Source organism: Capra hircus, chromosome 18 (genome assembly GCF_001704415.2).
Source record: "Capra hircus breed San Clemente chromosome 18, ASM170441v1, whole genome shotgun sequence".
In the NCBI taxonomy this organism is placed as follows: Eukaryota; Metazoa; Chordata; class Mammalia; order Artiodactyla; family Bovidae; genus Capra; species Capra hircus.
Genome location: NC_030825.1, coordinates 1,524,051 through 1,536,514, shown reverse-complemented (window position 1 = coordinate 1,536,514; position 12,464 = coordinate 1,524,051).

Genomic DNA, 12,464 nt, shown 5'->3' with positions numbered 1-12,464 from the left:
AGGTTATTGATATCTCTCCCGGCAATCTTGATTCCAGCTTGTGCTTCTTCCAGCCCAGCGTTTCTCATGATGTACTCTGCATATACGTTAAATGAGCAGGGTGACAATATATAGCCTTGACGTACTCCTTCTCCTATTTGGAACCAGTCTGTTGTTCCATGTCCAGTTCTAACTTTTGCTTTCTGACCTGCATATAGGTTTCCTAAGAGGCAGTCCAGGTGGTCTGGTATTCCCATCTCTTCCATAATATTCCACAGTTTATTGTAAGCCACACAGTCAAAGGCTTTGGCATAGTCAATAAAGCAGAAATTGATGTTTTTCTGGAACTCTCTTTCTTTTCCCATGACGCAGTGGATATTGACAATTTGATCTCTAGTTCCTCTGCCTTTTCTAAAACCAGCTTGAACATCTGGAAGTTCATGGTTCATATATTGCTGAAGCCTGGCTTGGAGAATTTTGAGCATTACTTTACTAGCGTGTGAAATGAGTGTAATTGAGTGGCAGTTTGAGCATTCTTTGGTATTGCTTTTCTTTGGGATTGGAATGAAAACTGACCTTTTCCAGTCCTGTGGCCACTGCTGAGTTTTCCAAATTTGCTGGCATATTGAGTGCAGCACTGTCATAGAGTCATCTTTCAGGATTTGAAAGAGCTCAACTGGAATTCCATCACCTCCACTAGCTCTGTTCGTACTGATGCTTTCTAAGGCCCACTTGACTTCACATTCCAGGATGTCTGGCTCTAGGTGAGTGATCACACTATTGTTTTTATCTAGGTAGTAAAGCTCCTTTTTGTACAGTTCTTCTGTGTATTCTTGCCACCTCTTCTTAATATATTCTGCTTCTGTTAGGTCCATACCATTTCTGTCCTTTATCGAGCACATCTTTGCATGAAATGTTCCCTTGGTATCTCTAATTTTCTTGAAGAGATTGCTAGTCTTTCCCATTGTGTTCTTTTCCTCTATTTCTTTGCATTGCTCACTGAGGAAGGCTTTCTTATGTCTCCTTTCTATTCTTTGGAACTCTGCATGCAGCTGCTTATATCTTTCTTTTTCTCCTTCGCTTTTCACTTCTTTTCTTTTCACAGCTATTTATAAGGCCTCCCAGACAGGCATTTTGCTTTTTGGCATTCCTTTTCCTTGGGGGTGATTTTGATCCCTGTCTCCTGTACAATGTCACAAACCTCTGTCCATAGTTCATCAGGCACTCTATCTATCAGATCTAGTCCCTTAAATCTATTTCTCACTTCCATTGTATCATCATAAGGGATTTGATTTAGATCATACCTGAATGGTCTAGTGGTTTTCCCTACTTTCTTCAATTTAAGTCTTAATTTGTCATTAAGGAGTTCATGATCTGAGTCACAAACAGCTCCCAGTCTTGTTTTTGCTGATTGTATAGGGCTTCTCCATCTTTGGCTGCAAAGAATATAATCAATCTGATTTCGATGTTGACCATCTGGTGATGTCCATGTGTAGAGTCATCTCTTGTGTTTTTGGAAGAGGGTGTTTGCTATAACCAGTGTGTTCTCTTGGCAAAACTCTATTAGCCTTTGTCCTGCTTCATTCTGTATTTCAAGGCCAAATTTGCCTGTTTCTCCAGGTGTTTCTTGACTTCCTACTTTTGCATTCCAGTCCCCTATAATGAAAAGGGCATCTTTTTGGGGTGTTAATTCTAAAAGATATTGTAGGTCTTCATAGAATCGTTCAACTTCAGCTTCTTCAGCATTACTGGTTGGGCCATAGACTTGGATTATTGTAATATTGAATGGTTTGTCTTGAAGACAAACAGAGATCATTCTGTCTTTTTTGAGATTGCATCCTAGTACTGCATTTCAGACATTTTTGTTGACCATGATGGCTACTCCAGTTTTCCTAATGGATTCCTACCCACAGTAGTAGATATAATGGTCATCTGTGTAAAATTCACCCATTCCAGTCCACTTTAGTTGGCTGATTCCTAGAATGTCGATGTTCACTCTTGCCATCTCCTGTTTGACCACTTCCAATTTGCCTTGATTCATGGACCTAACATTTCAGTTTCCTATACAGTATTGCTCTTCATAGCATCAGACCTTGCTTCTATCACCAGTCACATCCACAACTGGGTATTGGTTTTGCTTTGGCCCCATTCCTTCATTCTTTCTGGAGTTATTTCTCCACTGATCTCCAGTAGCATATTGGGCACCTACCGACCTGGGGAGTTCCTCTTTCAGTATCCTATCATTTTGCCTTTTCATACTGTTCATGGGGTTCTCAAAGCAAGAATGCTGAAGTGGTTTGCCATTCCCTTCTCCAGTGGACCACATTCTGTCAGACCTCTCCACCATGACCCACCTATCTTGGGTGGCCCCACATGGCATGTCTAACTCAGTTTCATTGAGTTAGACAAGGCTGTGGTCTGTGTGATTAGACTGAATAGTTTTCTGTGCGGACCGAGCAGAAGCGTGCCGGCTGCGGCGGACTGCACAGAAGCGCGCCGGCTGCAGAAGCGCGGCCGAGAGGAGCTACCCCATGTCTGAGGTCAGAGACGGTGGCCGAGCGTGCCAGGCTGCGATGGCACAGAAGCGGCCGAGAGGAGCTACCTCACGTCCGAGGTCAGGGATGGTGGCCAAGAGGAACCATCCCACGCCTGAGGTCAGAGGCTGCTGCTGGGAGGAGCTACCCCACACCCGTGTTCAGGGGCAGCGGTAGAGAGGAGCTACCCCACGTTCAAGGTCAGGAGGGGTAGCCAAGAGGAGATACCCCTTTTCCAAGGTAAGGAGCAAGGGCTGGGCTTTGCTGGAGCAGCCGTGAAGAGATACCCCACGTCCAAGGTAAGAGAAAATCAAAGAAGACAGTAGGTGTTGCAAGAGGCATCAGAGGGCAGACACACTGAAACCATAATCACATAAATGCTCTATTTTTAAGGACCCAAATATATATATATATTTTTTAATATCCTAAGAGCAAATATCTCATATTTACTTTTATTCCCATTTTCTCTTCTCATCTTTGTCTTGAAATTGTTCTTTATATTAGGAGTATTCTTTTGTTGTTACTAAAAGCCATAGTTCTAGAGATGAACAAAGCTTGGCAACTCTTCAGGGCAGAATCTAGCTAAATTTTCTTCTTTTAGGCAAAGACACCTTTCACCCACATACAGGAACACTGTTCAGCAAAACCAACCTCTTCCCTCGTAGGCAGGGTTATTTTTGCCTGAGTCCTGCCCTTGTCTCTACCTGGGATGACCCAAACCTTTCAGAACATGACAGAATACTCTCCCCGAAAGCAGTCTATCAATCCCTCCTTTGGTGTCTTCATGCATGTAAAGTGTCAGCTTTCTTGTATTTTCACTTTCTTCTTTCGAAAGGCAAAAGACCATGAAAAAACCCTATAAGCACTTTCTAAGTCATTTACTGCCTAAAACACCTAGTTCTATTTTGTTACATGCTCAACTTTGTTTCCTTCAATGTTAGATATTTCCAGCAGAGTGGATGTTGTTTATTACAAGGAAAATTTGGCAATAAGGGGGACAATGCAATTGGAGGGAACATACAGTCACCAATATACCACACACGTCTGCATGTATTTGTCTCTTATAAAATTTATTTCAAGCATAAATTTAGGACTTTACATCAAGAACAGTAGTGGTGACATTCGGAGGTCTCTCCTTGCTTGACTGTGATATATAACATGAATACTGTAGATTTCAGACAATATTGAACAGAGCCATAGAGAGTCTATAGAGTCAGTCAGGAATAGCCAAAGTGGGGATATTTGGACAGGATTTAACAATCACTCCCTTGCCATTCAGAAAGCATTGATTTCCCCCTCTTTTACAGATTTCCATGTAACATTACATTTGAAGAAATGGCCCTACTATATCAAGAATAGTAACAGTGGTTACCGAATGGAAACAAGTAAATGAAGAACCTTTGAAGTTCACTGACCTTATAGATTAGTAAACGACATGTCATGGATACAGTGAGGACTTAAACTGAGGTTTAAAAAAATCTGTTTTTTCCAGTAGTAGACCCACAAGTTGTGAAAAAGGAGAGGGTGATATAAACACACAAGCTGCTATATTACATGGTAGACTGAAGAAGAAGATGTGAGGTCAACACGGTGCTTCAGTTGATTGAAGTAAAGCGAGGAGCCATCTGAGTGTGTCATAAGAGTCACGCAAATAGGATGACTTTATGATGGAGTTTTGAAAGGTTAATGTGATATTGATGTGGAAAAATAGGAAAACAGTATATTTGTCAGTTTATTTAGGATCATCTTATGAAGAAGGATCTCAGACAACCTAGATCAAGGAAACAAATATATATAGCATTATAAGGTATTAGTGAATAATCAAGTCTGACAAAAACACAAGAAATGTTCACGTTTTACCATACACGTTGTATCTCTCATGACTATGTTCCCATGATATACTGTATATATTATTGTAGGGTTAGAATGGAGAAATACTTATACGGATTTTTATGCATTAGGGAGAATCATATATTCCAATTTGGAGATTTTGTCTTTATTCTACAAAGCAACAGGAAACCAAGAACATTTAGTCCAAGGGACCAGAATGTCCATAACTAGAAAAGAGAAACTTTAATGTGGATTGTGAAGTTGTGGCTGTTGGGGCTGGTAGAGGAAAAGAAAGAGACCAGAAAGAGCTGGGAACATTATGACACTAAAAATCAAAGAAAGCTCTGCCAAGTGAAAAGAAGCAAAGCATGTGAGAGCTACAGGAAATGAAATAGACCTTGACCACATGCAAGGAATGAGGCAGACATTAGAGTCAAAAAAGGCATCCACAATATGGGACTAGCTGAGTCAATAAATGACTGAAAAGTCAGAGAGAAGAGAGGAGATAAATTAAGGTTTTATCCAAAAGCACCTGAGTTCTATTTTCCTGTATTTCATCAACTTAGTACCAGAAATCACCAAAAAATGTTAAGGTTCTGCAGCAAATGATAGAAATAAGTAATCTAAGGTGCCTCTGCTAGACCCTATGGAATACCAGAACCAAAGCACGACTACCCAGTGATAAGCAGTAAGTCACTAGTCACTTTCAATACTTAAATAAGACATACATTGTAAAGCATAGAGGATGAATGGAAATCAAATGGAAACAACCCATACCTTTACAGAGCCAGCCTAGACAAAACCTAAAACCTAAACAAACTCGAGGTAATGCTCTCCTTAATCATATGCCCACTTTCTCCAAGAGGTTCTCATCCTTTTACCTGAATCCTCCCTTTATTACTAACACTTCATTGCCTTACTCTCAGCAGATGATCAGCTAATCACTAATCAAATAAATGAACAGTATGCACTCCTGAGATATATTTGTATTGATGGACTCTTCAAACTGAAAAGCTTTCTAATCGCCTGAAAGTAAACATAATACTGGAAGGACTCCTTCCCAGCCTCTTTTCAAAATGCCCAATGGGCAGCAATTGCTAGTCTATCTACTTAGATATCTTCTGCCATAATTATAACCTGTTTGGATAGTGAAGACAGGAGATGGATGAAGCACTGAAAGATATCGAGAAAAAAAATGCATGGACAAGTGGGAAAGATAGCATAAGCCTGAAACACCAATCTATGCCTGCACAACATAGTATGTGTGATGGAGCAATGTGGGCCTAATCAGGAATGGATTTTTCAAGAAAGCTGTAATGAGTTGGCACTGAGAAGTTTGATTCAACTCAACTATTTCAACATGATTCTTTGATTCTAAGACTCAAAGCCACTTGTCTTATTTAACTGCACTAAGTCAAAAAGGGAATATACTTATTGTCTATTTGAACACTGCTAAGAGATCGTTAAAGTTTTTATCACACGAAGAAAATTATAACTATTTCTAGTGACAGATTTTCACCAGACTTATTGAGGTGATCATTTTGCAATATATTTCAAACAATTACATTGTACACCTGAAACCAAAATAACATTGTATGTCAATATTAACTATGTATAATGATGCCTAAAAATAAAAGAACATATTTGTCAATGTGATCTATGTATAATGATCATATAATCATTATGTTATATACAGAACACATATGCATATCTTCAGTTAAGTTCACTCACTCAGTCATATCCAGTCTTTGAGACCCCACAGACTGCAGCACATCAGGCTCCCCTGTCCAGCACCCATCTCCTGGAGCTTGCTTAAACTCATGTCCATGAGTTGGTGATACCATCCAACTATCTCATCCTCTGCTATCTCCTTCTCCTGCCATCAGTCTTTCCAGTGAGTCAGTTCTTTGCATCATTTGGCCAAAGTATTGGATTTCCAGCTTCAGTATCAGTCCTTTCAATTAATATTCAGGGCTGATTTCCTTTAGCATTGACTGGTTTGCTCTCCTTGCAATCCAAGGGACTATCAAGAGTCTTCTCCAACATCACAGTTTAAAAGCATCAATTTCTCAGTGACCAGTTTCCTTATGATCCAGCTCTCACATCCATACTAGTTACTGGGAAAACCATAGGTTTGACTAGATGGAAATATATTTATATATATAAACATATATGTACACACACCTATGTAATGAACAGTTTCTGAAAAGGAATATAATTATATTTTGGATAAAGAAAACAACTAGTACAGTTTTCTTTTTTTTTAATGTGCATTTTGGGAATCATGTTGGGTCTAAAATATTATCTTCAAATAATCTGCATAAACATGAATCCAAGTACATTATATGGTATGTTTACAGGTGATCTGTACTATGGGAAAAGAAATAGTAAAGCAAAGGATGGGGTTTAAGGAATTAAGGTGAAGAAAGGGAGGTGATTTAAAGAAAAACAACTTGGACCACACTGAGGGGAGCAAACATGCTCTCTTGCATTCAAGATTCAAGCTTTCCCCTGTCCAGTCACAGGCAGGTCTCTTGGTCTTCTACCCAACTTCAAAAATATTTCCATCTCTGAGGCTCTATGCAAACTCATGCAAACATGGATGTTCTGAACATTCTGCCTCTTTTCAGTTGAACTGGCTTCACAAAAAATGGTTGGTAAACTCCCCCAAATTAAGTAACATTTATGCAGCAAATTTTGATAATTTTCTGTTTCCTGAAGAATTAAACTCCAAATTATTTTTCATTTTTCAACACACTGTCAGTGACCTAATTATATTATGTAAAAATATTATATATGCATTGCTATTCTAATATATTATGACATTTTAAAAATATACACGAAATATAAATTAAATAGCAGTGAGATAAAAATAAATGGAAATGCTAACATTTTCTTCCCCAGGGGATGAGGACACTCATATTTATGGCAAGTGGACTAATGGATTCTGAATGTACACACATATTTATATGAGTTGTTTAACTATCATAATAATTTCATTACATACAGTTTCAATCAACGTTCTCAGAATACCACAAGGGGCCAAGAATACAATTATATGTGAATAACTCTCTTCATATGCATATATAAAATTTTGTGAGCTCAATTAAGTAATCATCTTTAGTTCTTTTGTTATTCCATCAATTCATCTACTGGAAAATAATCCAAACTCTACAATAGATATCTTTTTTTCAGGGTTTAAATCTCAAGTCATAATAAAGGTGGAGCAATGGCCTAGAAGAATGAATAAAATGTCATATGGATATCATTACATATATGCATTTGTAAAGAAAATTAATGAAAAAATATAGAAGGCTTACAGTTTTCTGAAACAGAAAATGTACTCACTAGAGCTGAATATACATATCACCTGGAAAAAATACTTTCTCAGCTTCTGATGACTTCTAAAGAAAGGGACTCCACAACTTTCATCTCCAGTCTACTGTGGACTCCTTTCCACTTTCCTCCTCAATTTCACTCCATGAAATCTCTTCCCTAGGTTATAAAACACACCTTGGGCTTCTGGTTCAGACAAGATGGCCTTGATCTTTTAGTGCCCACACCTTTGTTTGTTCTGGAAAAAAGAAAAGACCACTAAAGGGGACCTTGTATATTTGGCAAGAAGAAGGTGAACTAGATTAGGGCCTGAAGATGGTAGAGCAACACAACAGCACCTAAGAGAAGACAAGCCAGGCCCAGCATTCCTGACCTCCAACCTAGATCAGAAGGCAGCCTGAGTAGGGCTGTTCCTCCCAAGGAATAAATGTGAAGGAACACCAGGTGGTGGTGAAGTTGCTAAGCTGTACCTGACTGTTTGTGATGCCATGGACTGTAGCCCACCAGGTTCCTCTGTCCATGGAATTCTTTAGGCAATAATACGGATTCCCATGTCCTCCTCCAGGGGATCTTCCCAGCTCAGGGACTGAATCCGGGTCTTCACAAGGCAAGTGGATACCTTATTGTCTGAGCCACCAGGAAAGCACAAGAAACTAAACAATTGCATGGATATTTGGAAAATAAAAGGATAAAAGCATATGTTAATGTGAGATAAAGTATATTTTAGAGCAAACAAAATTTGGAAAGACAAAGGAATACAAGGACATTACATAAGGAAAAAAGAGTAGAATCCCTGGTTCAGGAAGATCCCCTGGAGGAGGGCATGGCAACCCACCTTAACATTCTTCCCTGGAGATTGCCCATGGACAGAGGGGCCTGGTAGGCTATATAGTCCATGGGGTCACAAAGAGTTTGACATGATCGAAGTCACTCAGTACACATGTAAGAGAGTAAAACTTAAAAGTCCTCACCCAAAAGATCTTGAAAGGTAAATATGTGAGATGACATTCATAGATATGTTAATTAAATCAATGAGGGAATCCATTAATAATGTATACCTATTTAAATTGTCATGTATACTTTAAATATCTTGCCATTTTATCTGGAAAATACGTTATAAAAAAACTGAAAAAAGAGAAAAACAAGAATTTCAATGCTTTTTATATAATTTTGTAAGTAGTTCAGATGTTACACTTGGTATGTAAAAGGTTGTTTTTTTTTGTTTTTTTTTTTTTTCCTAATTCCAGATAATAACCAGTGGGATTCACTGGATATTCAGAAAAGGAAGAAACCTTGGAAATTATCTAGACAATCCTCCTATATTATGGATATATAAGTAAATCCAAGAATGATTAAGTCATTTATCTAAACTTATAAAACTCAATGCAAAAGTAGCAATAGAAACCAGGTTTCCTAGGTTTAAGTGAATCTTTACTGAATTACCCAGTAAATGGAAATATCGCCTATGCTCTGCAAAACTTGATTCTTATCTCTTGCACAGAAGTGATCTTTTTCCACTTTGTATTCATTGTCCAGTTAGCATAAATTTTACTAAGTAAATTAAATTCCTTGAAGGCTCAATCCTGGCATGTGTGTTCTTCTCACTCTATATTCTCACATATGGCTAAAGCTCTTTATAAGTGCCTTCTTCTCCCTGGAACACCCTCTCTTTCTTCCATGTTTACTTTCTCGACATCTTTCAGATCTCAGTAAAAAACACTTCCACACAATAGCCTTTCCTGACTCTGACACAGCTCAGGTCTCCTTGTTATGGGGCCATATGGCATTCTGTGCTTTTCCCTCTCGACACGTGTCCCAATTGTGGTGCAACATTTAACTTTGAAATTTAGCTCATTTCTGTTTTTCTATTAAAATTTAAGTCCTAATTTACAAAGGTCTTTTATTCCACATACACTAGCCCTCACAGTTTCATGTCCTAAGAAATGTGATAATTGAGTCACTGACTAAAAGGCTGAATAGGACAGAACTAGAGACAGTGCTCTGAACCTGCCACTTGAGTCTACTTTTTACCAAAGGATTCTCAACTTCACTAGAGGAGTTCAGTTTCTTAGCTGTACTCTCTGATCATGACCGATGAAAATACTTTAAGGAGAGTCTACAAATCAAATATTCTTACATTGTACACAAACACCTACTCTCTCTTCGAAGGCACAAAAGAAATTCACCTCCTTAATGAATCGTTACCTACTTTTTCCAGATGAAAGTACCATCTTCTTCCTTATGGCTTCCTAATTTCATTCTCACCATTTTTATCTCACTGACCACATTCTGCCTTATAGTTAATTATTTGAACAACACCAATTCCCACTGCTTTAATTCAGTTCCCTTAGGTTTACAAAGGCTGCACCAACTACCCTGCATTTAATATTTATTGAATATCAACCATGGCAGAAACTGGCATTTTTCACAGACCAGTTTATTTGTTCCTTTTGAGGTAAATATTACAGTTAAAAGCAAATACTCAGCTTCTAGTCTTTTGAATAAACTGACAACTGGACAAAATCTTAACCAATATTCCAGATGAAAGTTCTTTTTGTGTTATTTATTTATTTTTTCTTTCGGAAAGAACTTGCATTCTAGATAGCTTTCAGGTGAAGAGAAACGGGACTGATGTGTTAACTGGAAAAAAAAACCAGTGTCACAGGAAACAAAAGTAGACAATCACACATCTTCTGTATACATCTAGACTCATTTTATTGGGAACTGGGGGCTCAGATAGTAAAGAGTCCGCCTGCAGTACAGGAGACCTGGATTCCATCCATGGTCAGGAAGATCACTGGAAGAGGGCATGTCAAACCACTCTAATATTCTTGCCTAGAAAATGCCCATGGACAGAGGAGCCTGGTGGGCTGCAGTCCATGGACTTGTCAGACCATGGAGTCATAAAGTGTTGGACTCAACTGAGCAACTATGCATAGCAAAATTCCTCAAAGTGACATACTGACATTTAGAAACAGTTTCTCTCACTAGTGTGCTTAACTACAACTCCTGCTTTTCAATGAAAGACCAAAGATAAAAGTAGTATTCCATAACAATCAAGTAATTATTTCTATCAAGGGATTTTTCTTAAAGCTAAGCTAGAGAAATACACTGTGAGATAGAACAGATAATTAGAAGTAGAAGAGATCCAGACACGGAAGCTGCACAACCAATCAATAATTTTATTTTCAGGAAAAAGAATAAAACCTCAGTTTGGGATCATGTTTTATACAGAGATTTGCATAATCTAGGAAATGTAAAGGATTTTCTACTCTAATGTCCTTATTTAGTTGATAAAACCAAGGGCTAGAAAAGTGAAGATAAGTTTACTAAGTCAAAGAGCAGTTATGTTAGGATTCTGATGAGAACCCAGTGATAGGCCTTAGGGCCCAGTTGCTTCATCTTTAGGCTGACAGGCTGGAGATTGGGGTACCTGTAATGGTGCCGTCTTCAGGCTGAATTGCTTTTACTTTGGGAAACCTCTATCTTTGCTCTTAGCACCCTCAACTGATCGCATAAAATCCACCATCTATTGGTTTAAATGTTGATTACATCTAAGAAAATATGTTCCAAAGTGAGCATGTCAAAGAACTACAATTTGAAAGAAATGTACAATTCTATGGAGTATGTTACCACGTGCCACTGGAATTGAATATCTGTGCTACCTGTTCCACATTCATGACCTAGAAAGGGAAAACAATATTGATAATTTTTTTTCCCCATTTAATCATGTCCAGTGTTTTAGTGCATGCAGGCTGCTATTACAAAATGCCAGAGGCTAGGTGGTTTATACAACCATGTTATTTATCACAGTTCTGGATGCTAGAAGTCCAAGCAAGATCAGGGTGCCAGCATGGTTGAATGAGTGAGGGCCTCTTCCTGGATATATCCCTAAATAGAAGAGATGAGTATTTCAGGCCTGTTTCACAAGAGCCCTAATCCCATTCATATGGGCTCTGCCCTCATGTGGGTTCTGAACTCACAACCTAATTATTTTCAAATGTTCTCACCATCTAAAGTCATCACTTTGGGGGTTAGGTTTTCAACGTATGAATTTTGGGAGAACGCAAGCATTAGACCATGGCACCCAATGAGGGGACTGACTTGTCTAATGTAACCCAATGCCTCATCCATACTGAAAGCTCTGTGGTGCTGATAGGAAGCCCAAGTACTAAGGAATTATAGATTTCTCCTGGTATATATCCATGGGATTTCAGAGTTTTGAAAGATACAGATAAAAAACTGCCCAGGTAAAAAACTGTCTTATGTGAGGAAAAATTGTCTATCCTTTAAAAAATAGCATGCATTTTGTATACTGTATTTGAATATATAAAACTCATTTACCTATCCATACACCAAAACACATTACAGAAATACAAATAATCCCATTTACAATTACATAAAAAAAATACTTAGAAATAAATTTAAGCAAAGTGTTGAAAGATCTATTTATGAGAACATTCAAGACACTCATGAAAGAAATGTTTAAAGACACAAAAAGAACATATTTCATATTTATTGACTGGAAGAATTAATATCATTAATGCATCCATACTACCCACAGCTATCTACATATTCACTGAAGTCTCTTTCAAAATTCCAAGGCATTTTTCACAAAACAGAAATAAGAAAATTCTACAACTTGTATAAAACTGTTGTTGTTGTCCAGTTGCCAGGTCATGTCTGACTCTCTGTGACTTCACAGACTGCAGCAGCAAAGCCTTCCCTGTCCCTTACCATCTCCTAGAATTTGCCCAATTCATGCCCATTGAATTGGTGATGTCA